The sequence below is a fragment of the Electrona antarctica genome (assembly GCF_951216825.1).
Source record: "Electrona antarctica genome assembly, chromosome: 20".
In the NCBI taxonomy this organism is placed as follows: domain Eukaryota; kingdom Metazoa; phylum Chordata; class Actinopteri; order Myctophiformes; family Myctophidae; genus Electrona; species Electrona antarctica.
In genome coordinates, this window is record NC_136801.1 from 21347820 (window position 1) to 21364025 (window position 16206).

The following is a 16206-nucleotide window of genomic DNA, read 5'->3' on the forward strand; positions in this document are numbered from 1 at the left end:
GTTTTCCTTTAGCCAATGGGTTCTATACACACACACCATTTTGGAAAGAACTTAATTGGGCCACTTACCTACTTCCTTCACAGGTGTTACCTTACCGATGATACTAATGTAATGAAGGCTGTGTTCCATTCTGGTCAAACAGAGTCAGGGTGCTGCTACTGTGCATGTTGGCTCACAAAACACTCTGCTACAAAGTGTCCTTGAGTGGGTTCCAAATGGCCCTGTACGGGTGTGTACTAGCTCTGAGAAGTAAGAAGTAGGAAGAGTTATTCTGTGTGCATATATAGTCCATTATAATCTGACAGTCAGGGAAGATCGAGTCAGTTCATGTGCGTGCTTTGCTGGTATATAGGATGCGTTTGTATGTCGTGTGTGTGTGTGAGAGAGAGAGAGAGAGAGAGAGAGAGGAGACTGGAAGTGAAGGGTGTGTGCGCGACAATCCCTGAAGGCAACGACCCAAGCATCTCTGGGTTCATAGAAGGACAGGGACTGGTACACAGCAATGGTCTCGAGTCAAAACAAGTCTGTGACAGTGACAGAGGAGAGAGGGGTGAGAATAAAGAGAGGTTGTTGGAGTGAGAAGAGTGAAAGAATGGAACGAGAGTAAGAGGACAAAAAGAGAAGACAGAGAAGGTGAATGTAACAGTTCACAGTTATTCAGTGAGAGAGAGAGAGAGAGAGAGAGAGGACGTCATAAAGCAATCAAGAGGGAGAGGACTCAGTAAGAGAAGAAGTTTCTGACAAGAGGACAGCGGGAGGAAGTAGGAAGAGGAGCCAGGAGGAATTTGAAAGGAAGACGACAACCTCCAAAGCATCAGTAAGTTAAATTGTGTGTGGGCACACACACACACACACAAACAGGCACACACAGGCACACGCACACACTCACACACACATACAATAATGGTTAATGTGGTTAAACGTTAAAGCGATACAGGTGCATTTCAGGTCTTCATGTGTTAACCCTAATAATCATTGTGTTTCCAGGTGATGAGCTCCGCTCGGATCCATGATAAATCCAAGGTGAAGTCTTTCTGGGAGAAGATCATCGTACAGCACACGGAGGAGATGGGCAGAGAGGACGGCAGGATTAGAAACAGTGCTCTGGCAAGGTCAATTCACTCAACAACAATTATTCTACAATTATTCTACATTCTCTAATTGTGAAGGCTCCTAAGTAATGCAAGTGTTTAACAATAATTCAACTCTTTTTTTTGTTATCAAATGTTTTTTTATTTAAGACAAAATAGCACAATCAAACATGTTAACATCATGAATGAATAAAGAAAACAAGTAATACACATACAACAGCAAAAGAAAGGAACACAAAAACAACAAATAATAATGTTTTCCTCTTTTGCTCCATGTAATCTTGACGTTGACATCTCCAGATAGATGATATCTAGAAAGGTTAAAGCGCATTGGCGAGATAATGTATGAGGAGGTTTCCAGCGCGTAGCAACCATCTTCTTTGCCGCTGTTACACCAGCAAAGAAGACATGGATGCAAGTATTATTTAATGGCAATTGGGATACATCAATTAAAATGAATAAAGATGGAGAGGGTGTAATGTTAATTTGTAAAAGTATCGAAAGTTTACCAGCAACCATATTCCAAAATGTGAGTTGGACACTCCCAAACCATAATGGAACCATGCTGTTCGAAGTGCAGAAAGTGCAGTTGAGATTATTGAAAATCCTCATAGCACATAATCTACGGGGGGTCAAGTACGTTCGAATAATTCAACTCTTGAGAGTGTAAAATGAATCCAAATGGACCCTCACGGGTCCATTTGGTTTCATTTTACACTCTCAACAGTTAGAGATCTAAGGGTCCATTTGGTTACCAACTCTCCATCATTTAGCTCTGGACCACTTGGAATACCTTCAAGGACCACTGGTGGTCCCCGGACCACTGGTTGAGAACCACTGCTCTGCACCACTCCTCTCCATCCTCTCCTCCCACCCCTCGTCATCCCCAGCATTATGTTATTGTATCCCACAGATATTAGCTGATCTCTGGCATTAAACACATAACTCGCCGGGTTCAAATCAACATTCACAGGCTACTATGTGATGACTGACGAGCCCGGACAAGGTATTAACAAAGCCACTGTTGGGCTGTTGAAACACGAGTAAACAACGGACTCGATGCTGCTCTGTAGGCTAATAAAGTTATAGCCTACCAAGCTGTCTGGCATTAGTACCAGACAGAGATTAACCAATTAGCTGCTCCGGGCGGAACGTTCCGTCAGAAGGAATCCAACTAGCAACTGCTTCTGGCATAATGTTCCATCTGATAAGCTTTATTATTGATATTAAACCGGATTGCTGATTTCTATTTTTTCATTATTATTTTGGCTTGGCCTTTCCTTCTTTAGCGATCCTAGACTGGGTTGCGCAACCACTCTGCTGTCCAGGCTGACTAAAAAGCTGAATAACTCAAAATCTACGGAGCTCTCCATGGTTTGGATAAAACGTACAATGTTCTGAGGTCTTTGCTGATTATCCGGTGGTCTAGATGGAAACATTGGCGCTTTCTAGAGCAAGGATGGCTTCATTTTAGCTCGCTAGCATTTACGCTATTTATTTAGCATTAACATGGACGCCCAAAACAGGATGTGGGTCCAGCGTGTGCAGCATTGAAATGGCCTCGGCAGCGCTCGGCAGTCTGAGGTTGGCTGTGCGTCCAGCAGGTGGCAGTATAAGTGTTAAATTTGGCCTAAAGGGGAGTGCTAGAGGAAAGTTAGGACAACCGTATTAAGTTCAGTTCTCATATCAGTCTTTACAGAGAGAGTGTGGTTGTGTGGAATGACACAGAACTGTATTGTGCGAGCGTGCGACTAGACAATAAACTGTTATTCCTCTCTCTCTCTCTCTGCTTCCCTTCTCACCTATTCCTTCTCTACTTTCCCTCTGAATTCTTATTCATCTCCTCTCTTCTACCCTTGCTTCTCTGTTGTTCTGTCCTCTGGTCCCTTTCCAGGCTGAAAGAAATCTGGTGGCAGAGGCTGATGCAGAAGCACGAACTCCAGAAGGGCTTTTTTGAGGAACGACTAACTAGGGCCAAGAGAGCGCACTAGCTCTTAAAGGGGAATTCCACTCATTGTCAACATTGAACTATGTCATTAATATAACTTTCAGTTGTTGGGTGGAAATAATAATAATAATAAAAGGTCCCCCCTTCTGTTGGTAGCTTAGAACTGGAGGTCTAACTTGGGGTCATGTGATCAGGGACATCATGTCGGAGTACTCTTTGGCCTGTGCTTGTAGATCTGATATCAACCGTGACACACTGGAATACATATACTGTAAATCAGGCTTTAGAGATACCGGTATAAATTATATGAGACCCCCAAAAACGCCCCCAGGGGGGCGGCACGATTCCCACGAGCCCACCCCCGTCCAAAACGTTTGAGAAATGGCCGACTGACCGACCGACCGGCCGGCGGGCAGGTTCTTTAGGACCGGCCGGCCTTTCCACGGACCGGCCGGCCTATGGAAGCCACTGGATTTGTGAACAGTTTCCACCTGGCTACCACCATTAGACTGTTGAACAAATAAACCCCATGTCACCATGCTGGCCTGCCAGGCTGCCACTAGGGATGGAGCTCGAAACCCGATACCTGAAAAAACCTGATAACAAGCTTATAGAGTACCCGATATCAATACGTTTTGGGCTTATTAAGCCTGTTATCGAGCATAGCAGCCCATAATCTGAGTTCCCAGAAGTTTTATTTTTCGCCACTAAGCGGCCCATGACGTCATGTTTAAACAATCATGAGATGATGAGGCGATCAATAAATCAATCTAATCGCCCATGCATGCTGGCACAATCATGTTGGTCTAAAAGTGTATTGATACCAGCCAACCAGCGCTGCCCGGGTAAACTAAATAACGCTTCTAAAGTGACGGTACACACATTAACCAGTTAACGGTTTCTTCATTATTATTTTCCACAAGTAAAAAGGTCACTTGCCTTCCGTCTGTTAGAAAAGTACTGCATTTGAAGGCCCTAGTAAAATGTTGTGCAAGTGATATTTGTTGGTTAAATAAAATTCATTTTTGAGGGGCGTGGTCCAAACATTGAAGACAAAAGTGAGGGCAAATTGTGATTGGCCAGAATGAGATGATCTATGATGACGTACTGTATGATGATAAGAGCGCCCTTCACACACAGGTGTGAATTTCTGTTTATAAAGTGCGTAAGATACTATTCGTAATGTAAAGCCATTTAACACTTTGTGCACAAATGAATGGCTGTTTTAGTGTTAGGCAAAGATATTTTAAACTTTTGTCATCTTCATTACATTTTTGATGGTGGTCAGCAATAAACTCCGTCACTCAGTTACAAGTGGCCAATAAAAAAAGATATTGGTTCTGTTCAGAATTTATTGTCTTCTCTCGAACAAACACCCGCACACTGTCTTCAAATGCAGTGAACCAACTTTAATTAGGCAAACAGCAACGTGGCCTTCATCAGCCTATCTTTATCATAAATGCTACTTGTCACTCTACTTAAACATGTATGTACCGCAAAGTATTATTAGACCGTTTACCAGCTCATTTTCAATGCATATTTAATGTTTGAGTAGCCTACTTTATTAACAGGTTGCAGATTGTGAAGAGGTACGGTTTACAAAGATTGTTTAAAGGATAACACAAAATGTCCTGGGTCTTGTTTCCATTGTGGTCCTGTACTACAGTACTGTCTGTGCCACAGCAGTGCACATTTGTATGCAATTGATTGCTTGTTAAAAGTCTGCAACAACATTTAGATTAACGTTCATGTCAAGCAGTGGTTCTCAAAGTGGGGTCAGAGGACAGACCAAGGATAGCTTTTTAGAAAATATTCTACTGTGCTGTGGCATCCTACACATGGCAAAGGATGGACGTAAAAGTGAATCATGCTGACCAATTTAAAATCAGGATCTATTTTCTCTTGCAGCATCTTACTACCGATGTCACGTGTACTAAAATATCATCATATGTATTCTTCAGATCCGTCAGATTATCATAATCATCCTCCCATATCACCACCTACCATTCAACATTCTTCCCGAGTGACATATAGAGCCATCATGTTATGTACATTTGCCACATTGAAGGTGAGGTGACCGGCCGCTCCAAATTTGGAAACAATAGTAACACTGGAACACATTGTTTTATCTCCTTGTGGTTATTTCCAAGCAAGGCCATTTTCATTGAGGTGCATTATTACTGTCCATGAGGCAGATGTTAAGAGTACAACCAGAAATAAGCTTTCTGTGGGTGAGTGCATTATGGATCTTACTTTTATTTGTATTTATTAATAATTATTTTAAATAATTTCAATGTAATTTTTAATCTCAGGGGCAATGTTTTGGATAATGATTATACTCTATAGCCAAAATATAGGTATACATTTATTTAGAAAGCAAGACCACTTAAAATAATGTGTATGAGTACAATATGAAATGTATAAAAATCCTTAGAAAATAGTAGATCTACAAGCTTACAACGCATCACTTTTTGTGACATGTTGTGATCTTAATTGTTCTAATTGCCAAAGTGGTTTTGTAACAATAAAGATCTACAAAGTAAATAGAAACTAAAGTTTTCAAATAATTGTAGTGGAGTTAATATTTGCCTCTGAGATGTAATGTAGCGACCCCTCGGGGGGGTCGCCAAATTATTATTCTTTTTTGCAACTGAATGGCTGGAAAAATGGAAATGAAGAGTTTACATAGTACATAGTGCATGCATAGTACTTTCCTTAATGATTATATCTGGTTTCCGTATTTATTTATGATATATGTCTTCTATTATTAAGGTTATTTTTGCTGTCAGTTAGTATTGGGAATGGGGAGGGGGGGCAATAGTAACAGAATCCATTGGAAAAATCTCTTCTTTTGGTTTTCAACCATACCTATACAGTATCTTTGAGTCTGTGCAAACAGACCACTAGGGGGTGCACCCAACACGTTTGCACAGCTTTTTGAAACCTTATACCCATACCTAACATCAAAGATTATTAATGGTAAAGATGGGCGAACTTCATTGGATCCACTAGAGGCGAAATGGTACACAAAGCCTACAAATGTTCTCCTAAATAAAGTAGGCGTGGTTTGCTTCTCCCCCAACCTCCCCACTCCCCCTTTCCCTCTCCCAGGCTGACAACATCATGTGGATGAGCATTGAGAGCATTATATGGCAAATGTCATGATTCCCATTTCCCAAATCAGCCCCCATCAACCAAGAGTCTAAGACAGTTATGGCAAATTATATTATTATTAAGTATTGGAACACACATTTTATTTCACTTTATGTCCATTCATTTCACGTTATAATGTTCACATATTCTCATCTTAGATATGGGGCAAGAGCCGCCTATGTGTCCGTCAAATTGCACATGGACAGAGAGTCTCTTCCGGATTCCTCTCAAATATCGCGAGAGTTTGTTGCTGGGATAAAGAAAGGTCGATAACAAAGTAGACTTTCTCCTGATTTGTCTCGCTAAAAGAAGCCATTTTAGTATAAATATATTGCATGCCTTGTGATGATTGGGTCCAGCATTTAGTTCAGTGACCATGGAGTTAAGGAATGGATAAGCTGTCTTCACGTTCCCATTGGAAATGAATAGACGCCAACATTCTTCCCGTCTCCTAATAATGTGTCCGCCCACCTCACGCAGATACAGGAAGTAAAGCAAAGTTGGACCCTCTTGCTATTTTCCTCTTGGCTAACATCACGCCAAAATTTAAAAACTCACCAAAAGCAAAATCTTGGTGATTTGGTACGAGTTCACCCCCAGCAAATTTCTAATTTGGTGAAAATAAAAGTTATTTTTAGGCAATTTAGGCATTCGTAGGATCTGTGGCACCTCAAGTGAAATCACTTTTGTCTCTGTCTCTGTGCATGCAATGTTAGAGGCTGATTGTTCCAGCAGTGTCCGGGATTAGCTGCACAAAGACACACACACACACACACACACACACACACACACACACACACACACACACACACACACACACACACACACACACACACACACACACACACAGGGGTGGAAACATGGACATAATTAAACATGTACTATAAATATAATAAATGTTATTAGCTGCACTGTGTACATGTTGACATGTGATATGCAGTGTGCGTGCAAAAGTGCTAAATAGGCCCTATAAGTAGCCTAGAACCTTTGATGAGTAAAATACTTAAAGCAGACACAATCTCAGATAGGCAACTAATGCCACAAATGATGTCAGTCTTGTTTTAGAAAATATGGAAGAAAACAATAATGCACTGGACATGAACCAAATGGAGACCCAAACTGAACCAAACATAAACCAAATGGAGGTCAATATCCAAACTGACCAGAGCACTATACAGATTTCAGACAACTCCAGAGAGGCTGCAGAAAAGGTACGTTCGTTTAAAGCACACATATATTCCAGACTGGCTGTCTCCTGACCTTGATTTATTTTTTCAGTCACACTGTCACGTGTCCTTGAGCAAGACACTGAACCCCAAATAGAGGGTATGCAGTATGCACATGACATCATCGTACCTGGATGCAGGAACGCCCACTGAGTGGCAAAAAACTACTTTTTGGCCTTGACAGCCCATACATCTAAACAGAAAAGTCCTGTCTGATTGCATTAAACTATGTTAAACTCACCAACATTGCAGCTGTACGAAAAGCTTGAAGACTTTTTGCGCGACGGCCAGATTCCCGGAAACGCTCTCCTCCGCCCAAAAAGTCTGCGGAGGTGGAGCTTCTTTTCCATCCACCAGCTGTCTAAAAACTCAGAATTTAAGCTGCACGCAGCTTAAGAAGTGCGCAGCTTAAAACCGGTTTGCGCTAAGGTGTGGAGACGGTGTCTCACAGTGAATTCTTTGAAATCTTTCAGTGAGTTTTGTCAGAGCAGCAGCATTATTGGCTTACGAATGGAACAAAAAGGTTATATGCTCCTGTATTTTAAATAAATAAAAAATAAATGATGTTTATTTATTGTATATGTATTTTATTTATTTATTTATTAGGTGGTATTCAGTATAAAAAGGTTGGAAACCAATGCCCTATAGAGGACACAGGGAGAACATGCAAACTCACACAGAAAGGCCCTTTTGTCAACCCCACCTCGGGTATGGGCACTGACAGCAAACAGCTGGCAGTTGAATTTGTCATTTGTCATACATTTTAGTGTAACTGTACATGTATTTTGAATCTACATTTGTTAATATGTTTTTGTCCAAATTAATTTAAAGGTGCTTGATAAAACAACAAACTACGGAATACTTGGGAAAATGGTTTCCACTAGTAATGTCACGTTAGTCATGGTCAATAATCTAAACATGCCTGACCACTGTTGTGTCTCCTAGAAGCGGTACCACACAGTAACTCTGTGGGCGGCAGTCATAATTTCTACCATGGGTTCAGCATTTCTCAGCGGTTATAACCTCACAGTGGTCGCCAGTTCATCTAAGGTGAGCCTCTGTTTTATATTATTATTTCCTACGTAGTTGGTTTAAAATGTAGGGCACACAGGATCTATTTGTTGTTGTTGGAGTAATCCACAAGAGAATCTTTGGCCTGAATTCAAATGCTACTGCAATTGTGAGGTTGCAGGTAGCAAGCTGACAAGCTAGCACTTAAAGGGGGAATGTCATGCCCCTCGGGAGATAAGAACGGCTATCTTTCATGCTAATCTAGCATGTCAGCGGACCTTTAATTGCTCAGCTCACCAATTGCTCAGCATTCCACAGTTGAACGTTGAAGACTCCACCAAAGTGACCAAACCCTCCAATTGGTCAATGTCCACAATGGAAAACTGTTAAAGTCAAATTACTGTAACTTGGAGAAAGCCTGGTCCTCAAAGGCTATGGGTAATGTAGTAGCAGCCACAGCCCCGTATAGGCGATATGGATGGTGGTGAAATGTGGATATTACTTCTGTGATGACTTGTAGATTGTCTTATATGTTGTTGATTTGTTTAAGTCAGCCACTGTTTTCTCTTGTTGCAGTATGTACATGAGTTCTATAATACCACCTGGATAGAACGATATGGAGAGCACATTGGAGCTGACACTATAACCCTAATGTGGTCCATAACAGTCTCTATATACTGTATCGGAGGTGGAATTGGAAGTATTATTGGTTCTGTACTAGTCGAACGCCTTGGAAGGTAATGAACACGATCCATTTATGCTCATTGGATGGTGAGCATCTCTCTCTCTCTCAATCCATTTGTAATGCCATACGATTTTGTTTCCCTTTCTATTCAGGAGGAACACCTTGTTGGTAAATAATTGCGTCACCCTGGCAGCTGTTCTGTTTATGGGTGTGTCTGAGAGGGCAGGTTCTTTCGAGATGCTCACCATTGGTCGTTTTATCTCTGGGATAAGCACAGGTGAGTGTATACCTACCACCCACCTGCATTTATTGGATCTGAAGTAGATTGTATGGATTCTGAACTGCAACAAGCCCTGGGAGCACATCCCCTCCACCCTCCACTTTCTGCCAGTTAAACACATTCCCCTTGCCTTTATACTTCTTCACTTATAAGGATGAATACTGGCACACCTGTCTGACCCTGGCCATCTTCAGCACCAGAGACGGCTGAGACTCCTTTTCATTTATACTTTTTCATATTTGTTTATAGCGGTCTTATTTCTCCTATTTATTTATTTTTGCGTGGCTACAGTAACACGATCAGTGCCAGTTGGCCTAGGAAGTCAATCCCCAGATATTTTTCATATTTTGTGAGTTCATAATCTCATATCCAAATTTTAGGCTCTTGGCTGCTTTTGTATTGTACAGTGTCCTTGACATTGCATGGCGGTTTAATCATGCATACAGTATTGTTGTTGATGATGATGATGATGATTTTTATCTCATGTCAATGCATTTCAGGTACTTCACATGTTGCCGTAATGATATACCTGACTGAGATTTCTCCCAAACATATACGGGGGTCTGTTTGTTCGACACAGCCCACCATTCTTAATTTTGGCATAATCCTTGGAATGGTGCTGGGCCTTCCAGAGACCCTTGGGCAGGTCAGTGTTGTGAGCGATTGGTACATTGGAACTAGCATAATTAGAACGTCCTGGGTTCGATTCCCACTGGGGACGCTGTGGGCGTGTTCCCTTCTCCGCGTCATCAGTGCCCATACCCGAGGCGGGGTTGGCTAAAGGGCCTTTCTGTGTGGAGTTTGCATGTTCTCCCCATGCCCCCTAGGGTAGGTACCCTCACAAAAAACATGCAGTAATCCTGGTCTCTAAACTGCCTCCCCCTGGCCAGCCGGGGCGCCTGATGGAGGGGAAAAGAACTGGTCGGAATAACGTGTTCCTTCCACGCGCTATGTCCGGCCAGGGAAATTCCCCCCTGTCAGGTGAAAAGAAGCAGCTTGGACTCATCATGCATAGAAGGAAGCATGAGGTCAGTCCGCTGCCCCCCCAGGTTGGCAGAAGAAGTGTAGCACCCAGGATTACATGCACTGGGTGAAAAAAAAGGGTTGCAAAATCATGGGATAAAAAAAAGGAACTAGCATAATAGGTAAGGAACATTTATTTAACAAATATTGTTTGTGCTGTAGCTACAATAAATAAAATTAATAAACATCATAAATCAAAAATAAAATAATACAACAAAACAATTTACAATTTATGCATTTAGCAGACACACAGCTACTGAGGGTATATACAAAATAATATGCATTCATTGAAAACTCATGAAGTAAGTAGCTCCTATTTAAATATGTTTCAGACTGAAGTGAGAGTGTTTTATTTTATTTCATTAAATGTACCTCTCCATTTTGGTTTGTTTTTGGCTATAGGAGTCCAGGTGGATCTACCTGTATGTTTTCATCTTACTGCCTGCCGTTCTGCAGCTGTTGTTGCTTCCCATCTTTCCTGAAAGCCCTCGATATCTGCTGATTCAAAATAACGATGAGGCTGGAGCTAAGAAAGGTATTAAGGTGTTCAGACGGAAGACAAGAGTCTGGCTCGAGAGAATACTTACTGCAGTAGGCGCATTAGCTTCTTAACCCTAGAACACTACATGTAAATCCAAACTTTGTCACACCATCACTAAATCAGTACATCAGTACATCAGTACATCAGTAAATGGCAACATTCATCTGCATTCATCGCATATACCTTACTAACTACCTCAAAAAAGTGACCAACACCTACAGCCACAATACTAGAGGGAGCAAGAACGATCTGGTACTATACCACCCATTTTCAAAACAAATAAATTCTCCTTCTAGTCCAGGCGCGGAAAGTTCTTATAACAGCATGCCCCCCCGCCCGCCCCCCAGTGCGGGAGCGCACTCGCCTATTAGTTTGCATTGCACAGTGCGCTATTTCTGAACTCGCCCATTGTGTCCGTGGGTGCTTCAGCCCTCAAGCACCCCCGGACTCGACGCCGCTGCCTTCTACAGCACCGCCACCCAAGTGTAGAATGCCCTGACCCCTCCCTCAAAAAATGTAAATCACTTGCATCTTTTAAAACAGGCCTGAAAATCCACCTTTCAGCAGGCCCAGGGGAGAGGAAATGATCACCCCCCCCCCCCCCCCCCCCCCTTTTTCCTTTTTCCTGTATAGTGTTTTTATTTTCACTGTGTTGTTATGGATTTTTTTTAAATATATATTGAATGTTGTTGTTATTGTTCATGTCATGTCTATGAATTCATTGCTGGAAACAAGACCGCAAGGAGTTTTGTTGGTGCTATCCCTCTTGGACTGACTGTACTCTGTTGCTGTTACATACATTCTACTACAGAGCTCAATATCCTGATGTTAGATAGGGAATTGTGAAGAGCAGCGATCCAGGAATCCCAAGTTGGTGTTGGCTAGACCTCACTCTCGCAGTAACTAACTAATAAACTATTCAATTAATCAATCAAAACATGTCATTGTTCCGACCTTCCGCTAGTCCGACCGATTACTAACACTATCCCAAACCCTAACCCTTGTCTTAACCGGCCACGTATGTCGCTAACCCTAACCTCAGTCTTAACCCGCCACGCCTCAGTCTTAATCGGTCACGTAGGTCGGACTAACAGGAGGTCAGACTTATGGGCAGTCCCCAACCAAACCCGGGTATATTTTACCCGATATAATAAATTCCATTTAAAAAAATATCTAAATAATTATCAAACAATTACAACAATGCATGGCAATTTGAGGTACTCAATTTGAGGTTCTTTCATGTTGAAATTTAATATTTCAACATGAATTTTCACCAAAAACAAAAAAAAAATATTATAGGGGGGCCCTATCATAGTGGGGCAAAATTGGTGAAAATGTGTCTATTTAAAAAAATATTCCTACAAAAATATAATGGAGCTGGGATCTTCTCCTTTGGCCCACCCATTCCTGGGACATGTGAGAATGGTTCAGTATGGGATTTATTTTATCTATCACTAAAGCCGGTGAAATTCACCCGAACACCTGTCTGTATAGAAAATAAAACAGGTATGTGGGCAGGGAAACAACCCTACCTTCTATGATGTCATTGAGTATCCTGAAGGTATAATGACGGACCCACCCACCAGATAGCAGCAACATTATGAAAATCACATGAACATAATTGTCCGGGTGAAAATCATCCGTGTTTTAGTGTTCCAGGGTTAAATTCATTCCTGACAGATGGCTTCACATTATGTGTGTCGCAGCACTCCAGATGTTCCGAAGGGAGGAAGATGTGTCTGAGGAGTTGGAGGAGATCAAGGCTGAGGCGCAACGCCAGAGAGACATCAAGACCGTCTCTGTCAATCAGATCCTCAGAAACCCACATGTTCGCTGGCAGATCATTGTTACCTGCTTCATCGCATTCTCCGAACATTTCTGTGGGATAAATGCTGTATGGTAACATTGTTGTTCATCATATTGTCACTGTCAGGAATAAACCTCATATCTCCATAATATGGAGATATGAAGGTGAAAATGTTCACCTATACCAGGTTCAAAGTGGTTAACTGTAGCTTGTAAATATATACCTGCATTGGATCTGTTGGAACTTGTAACTATTTAAATGATTTAATTTAATACAGTTTTGGATATACAAGCAAGGTTTCTCCCTGACAGCAACAAATCCATAGTCACCGTTATCATTTAAGTATACTGTACATATTTTATCTGTCTTTTTCTTGTCTTTACAGCTGTATTACTACAGTAACAGGCTGTTCAAAGCTCTGGGCTTTGAAGTTGAATTGATACCCTATGTTGCCCTTAGCTTAGGTATAGAGTTCGTAACTACCACGATTGTTGTAAGTACGACACAACTTCATTTTATTTAAAGGATACAGCTGTTGGTTTTTTTGGGTCCACCAGCATAATCCACAGTTAAACTGTTAAGCTAAATTTAGACCATTTGCCTGTAATGACTTAGATTTTGCATGTAGTTATGTTTACTCCAAAGTTATTTTAATGTGACCGGACTTACTTGAATTAATTAGTGTTGTTCTAACATCATTTTGTGGATAATAATTCATGGTTAGCAGTCCAATAACAAAGCACCACTCGGGTTCAGATCAGGGTAAATGTTCCTCCCAATCATGCCCTTCGCCCAGTAGGACTATGGAGTTCCTAACTGGAGTGATTCCCTGTTCCTTAGAGAGGCGGGTGGTGAAATACTTGGTTATAGAGACGTGTCTTGCGTTATGGTTCAGCTAATCAAGGCCTACATGCGGCATAAAGAGCTGGACCTGGTCACAAATGTTGAACACTAGCTTTATAATTTAAAACATCCATTGATTCTGACAACTCTTCGCGTGATTCTATTACAGAGAGTGCTTTGACATTTGTCTTCCATCCTGTTGATCTGTCTCTGTTCAGGGGACGGTGATTGAACTTACTGGAAGAAGAATCCTCCTCATCGTGGGATATGGTGGAATGGCTGTGCTCTATATTCTGTTAACAGTGACGCTCGTTTTACAAGTATACACTCTTTTTGTGTGTACATTAGAAGTGGTAGTTCTTAGTAGTTTGTATACCATCGCTGTCGCAGTGGTATAGTTTAAAAAATATTGAAGCAATGAAGAGCATTACAAAGTGCTTCTGACAAAACTATTGTCTAACTCCACTCCAGAAAAAAATATATAATCAATGTCTACTGTGAATTTCCTACAGGACAAAGCATCGTGGATGCCCTACTTCAGTTTTGCCTCTCTATTAGCGGCTGTTGTCTTTGAAGGTATTGGTCCAGGTAATTAAGCAAGGTTATCTTCTCTCTTCTACTTCTATCTACATAGTATTTGTCTATCCCTCCATGGAGGGGTGTGTGTCTTTGTTTGAGTCTGTGTTTTATTGATATTAGTGTTTTAAATTGTATTGCAAACAGGAAAATGTCCATAAAGTTTCTCACACAAACTATAGTTACCACATTGGTTGCCTACCACATTGGTTGCCTCCTCTCCTGCACGTCTGTCTCCACTCCTATAGATACAGTAGATTTGGAAAGAAGGGGAAGGAAGCAGGGTAGGTGTGGCAGGTGTGACATATGCCCACTGCCACTTTACATTTCTCATTTTTTGTTTTTCCCTGGATTCCGTGGATCATGATGCATCAACCTGCGGGTGTGTGTGTGTGTGTGTGTGTGTGTGTGTGTGTGTGTGTGTGTGTGTGCATTTTTGACTGCATGGTGCTAACGCCTCTCCTATACAGCAACACCTAAAGTGGCCAGTGGAGCATGTACACATGCGAGCACTGAGAAAACTGTTGCTCCTTTCTTTGCCCTTTTTTTCTTTCCAGACTTGACTACGGTAGCTGTGGTCTCAAAAACATAAGGGAAACTTTGACAGAAAAAGACTCGCTCACCGTATAGAAAATAGAAATAAAACTCCTTAAACTGAGACTTAAGAAAATATTTTGTCTTTATTTTATCATGCTCATAAAGTGCTCTGTGCTCAAAGTGCAATTAAAAAGCAAACGTTTCGGTCCTAGGAGTCTTTTTCTGTCAATATTTCACACACACACACACACACACACACACACACACACACACACACACACACACACACACACACACACACACACACACACACACACACACACACACACACACACACACACACACACACACACAGAGGCCAGGGAGGAGTACAGTACAGTACCAGTACAGCACTAACCACTTCAGACTGGTCTGATTTTTGAGAGGCGCTAGCCCCTCCTATATACAGCTTTTGACCCCACACGTCTCTATATTTTACCATTGACAATGAAAGGAGAAACTAGGTTAAATGTCCACAAAATATGACGTAATGTTGTGGCAACATGCATTCTGATTGGCCAGTATGAGATGATGCATGATGATGTGCCCCTCACTTCACACGGGTGTGATTTTTTCTTTTTCTTTCACAGCTGCAGTTTCTTCTACTGTGGTCAGTGAATTGTTTGAATACTCCTTCAGATCTTCTGCCATAATGATTTATGGAATTGTACACTGGATGTCCAACTTCACCATGGGAATGATATTCCCTTACCTTCAGGTGATTCAATGTACAAATGTTACATTTGAAATGTCCCATATCTTGACTGACCTTTTACTGACTATTTGTATGTTTACTCTACAGAATGCCCTGCAAGACTATGTGTTTCTGTTCTTTATGGTGATCTGTGCAGCTTTTGCCACCTTCCTCTTCTTTGTTCTCCCAGAGACCAAAGCCAAAACCTTCATAGAAATCAGCCAAAGTTTCTCCAAGTTAAACAAGACTCCAGTCATTCTGACTGAATGATTGGTGTCAGCCATACCCTGAAAGATCATTCCAATTCAAATGTAATTTGGTTACACTGGTGGCTTTTGTTGTATTTGTGTTGGTTCAAAATCAAATGTTATTTGAGGGGAGCTAGCCCCTCAACATCTTTTGTAAATTTGTAATTTTGTAATCCTCGTAATTTTAGGCAACAAAAAGTCTTATGCACACCTGAGGCTCTGAGACGGGTGCGTAGGCACCCTTTTTTAACTTGTTCATTGCCAGTATAGAGTCATTTACAGGCAATTTCATTTCATTTTACAATACATGTTCCATTTTCTCTCACTTAATTTCTTCTTCTTTCTTTTTTTTTAAGTGTAAGTAAAATAAGTGACATTACAAGAAAAAGAAAGGGAAAAAAAACAAAAACAAAAAACAAAAATACATAGTAATATATAGTATAGTATTGTTTTCATTGCGAGTGCCTTGGGGGTAAACCTTTACTTTTCACTGTGATATGGGAG

General features: G+C 41.3%; 1 long non-coding RNA gene across 1 annotated transcript; it reads left to right on the forward strand.

Moving 5' to 3' along the window:
- Positions 1-14101: 14101 nt before the first annotated feature.
- LOC306912753 lies at positions 14102-15743 on the forward strand. The gene is made up of 3 exons (XR_013788440.1): positions 14102-14196; positions 15351-15478; positions 15563-15743. It is a non-coding gene; the product is annotated as an uncharacterized lncRNA (long non-coding RNA).
- The last annotated feature ends 463 nt before the right edge of the window (positions 15744-16206 follow it).